Here is a 2,630-nt window from a genome sequence, read left to right as displayed (position 1 = left end):
CTCAGCACTAAAATTTTCTTTTATATCCACACTTCCTGAGGCAGTACTATGTACATATTATGCTTCATCAAATTCTTCACCATTGGTTCTCCTTTAAAATTAAGAACTGGATGTTCACTCCTGATTTACGTTCTCAGAGGTAGCTGATGTCTTCCATGGTGGTCACAGCCTTCTCCTTAATCTTCTCATAGTATTTCCACTATTATCAGCCCCTGCCTTAAGACTGCTCTTTAGTCTCCTTAGTGCTGCAACATTCTGAGTGTCTTCCTTCTTCTCCCGTTGGTCATTCTCTTTTCTTTCCAGTTTCCTTCAATATTATGGATGTTTACTACAACTCAGATTTGCTTTTCTACATTCAGCCAAAAGCTCTGATTTATGTCTTCGGTGAGAAAATCTATGTAATTCTGATCTCTGCAGTGGTCTGTTTTAAACTCTTACACTTTCTCCTTGAAATTGCTTGTTTGATGTGCAAAAATCTAAGTTTAATATTAAAACATAACTCATATTTTTCCTATCAAAATGAATCCCCCGTCCTATGTTGAAAAGGCACCACTCTAATGTCTTGTTACCCAGAGTTGAAGGGCTTGGTCATTCTTGACTTTTTATGTATTTTTATGGTCCCTCTCAATTCAGTCAACACATGCTGCTTTTATGAAATACGGAATGCTTCCTGAATTTGCATGTCAGTCTTGCTGAGAGGCCATGCTAATTTTCTCTGTATTACTCTAATTTGAGTATGTACTGCTGAAGCCAGCAGAGTTCCTCCTTTCTTAGTGGATGTTGGGTTATAACAAGTTTCCTTTTCCGCTGTCCATATCCTGGCTTAGGTTTTTCTTGGCTCATATGTGCATTATTTTCAGCCCCCTAATTGGTGTTATTACCTTCAATCTCAGTTGGGGTTGTACTAACCACTCCAGTTCTATCTCTTCTGACTGTTGTGCATGCATCTTGCCCTCTGGATACATTGGCATGCCCAGTCTCATTGAATAACTCTTTTCCAGCCACGTGCTTTTGCTTAATGCTGTTGGCTCTGGCAAAAATTAAATTGTCTTATTAGTGTATTCAAATCCTATATGCCTAAAACTTTCAAGGTTTATTTATACATTATTCACCAACTGTTTATTGAGTGTATGCTGTGTACTGGCATTGAACTAGGCACCTCTATCTTTAGTGCTCAGCTCATAAGAAGACAGAATCGCTGCTTTCACGGAGTTTACATTATAACAGGGAATCTGACAAGTAAATATTCAGTTATGGTACCATGTGATAAACTTCTGTATCATCGTCACATGGAAACCATCCCAAACCACTTAGGCTTCTCTGAACTTACTGAGATTACTCATTGACCACTTAATTACATTACTTACTTTTATCTGTTCACCTACCGATTTTTCTATTATGTGTTAATTTCATTTCCTCTATTGAATTGCAAACGATTTGAGGGCAGAAAATACTTTGTATACCACTGAATATACCCTGTGGCCTCTAGCCCACAATGTTTCATATAAAAATCACAAATACCTGGCAGTTTGTAAGAGGGCTATATTTTACCTTTGGGAATCTTTCCTATGCACTACATAATTATTTCTCCGTCAACATAAAATACAGAAATAACAGAAAAGGTGAGATTTGTTTATACTCATTCTACATTGAATGATGGATTTAAACATGCAAATTGAATTACTTATGCTATTTAAAGTATATTATGTATTACAAAATGTTATATTTCAGAATTCCCTGATGCAAAATACACATAAATCTTAAAAATGAAGAACATCAATTAGAATTGAATTTCCAAACTACTGTGAAATTTATGCTAAAAATCAGAAACCAAGAGTAAAATATTATAGTTGTTAGGTTGTAAAATCAGAAGTTGATTTTTAAAAAATAAGTCTTTTGTTAATATAGTTGGACTTATGAAGCCCTAACTGGATAAAGCAGATTTTTCTGATAGAGTGATCTTTAAAAGGAAATGTAAATGACCAAAACTTTTCAGTATTCTCATCAATTAAATAATTTATTATTGCATTTTAATCTAATCCTGGCTTATTCCCAGATGTTGATTGTAATATTTCCTGTTAAATTTTCAAAGGAACTTTTTTCTCTTTTAGTTTAATTTTTAAAAACCTCTTTATTAAGTTGTAATTGACATAGACTACACATATTTAAAGTGTAAAATTTGAGACATTTGGACATATGTATATATCAGTGAAGCCATCAGCACAATCAGGTTAATGAAAATATTCATCACTCTCAAAAGTTTCCTCATTCCCCTTTGTAATTCCTCTGGACTTTCTCCATCTCCCCTACCAAAGGCACCCATTAATCTGTTTTCTGTCCATGTAGTTTTGCATTTTTAAAGAATTTGATGTAAATGAAATCATACAGCATTTGATCTTTCCTGTCTGGTTTCTTTTCTCATAGTATAATTGTTTTAAGATTCATCCATGTTATAGTTTAACAGGAGTTTACTACTTTGCATTTGCTGAGTAGAAACACAACTGATTTTTGTGTATTGATTGTGTACCTACAGCTTTACTGAATTTGTTTACTAGTTCTAACAGGTTTTTTTGTGTGGAATCTTTAGGGTTTTCTATGTATAATATCATGTCCACTGCAAGTAGAGAAAA

General features: G+C 34.0%; 1 non-coding gene across 1 annotated transcript; it reads right to left on the bottom strand.

Moving 5' to 3' along the window:
- Positions 1–652: 652 nt before the first annotated feature.
- Positions 653–755, bottom strand: LOC132423743 (U6 spliceosomal RNA). The gene has a single exon (XR_009519061.1). It is a non-coding gene; the product is annotated as a U6 spliceosomal RNA (small nuclear RNA).
- Positions 756–2,630: the final 1,875 nt, after the last annotated feature.

This window comes from Delphinus delphis, chromosome 3 (assembly GCF_949987515.2).
Source record: "Delphinus delphis chromosome 3, mDelDel1.2, whole genome shotgun sequence".
NCBI classification, from domain to species: domain Eukaryota; kingdom Metazoa; phylum Chordata; class Mammalia; order Artiodactyla; family Delphinidae; genus Delphinus; species Delphinus delphis.
Note: the sequence above shows the minus strand (reverse complement) of the source record. Positions and strands in the feature narration are given on the sequence as shown.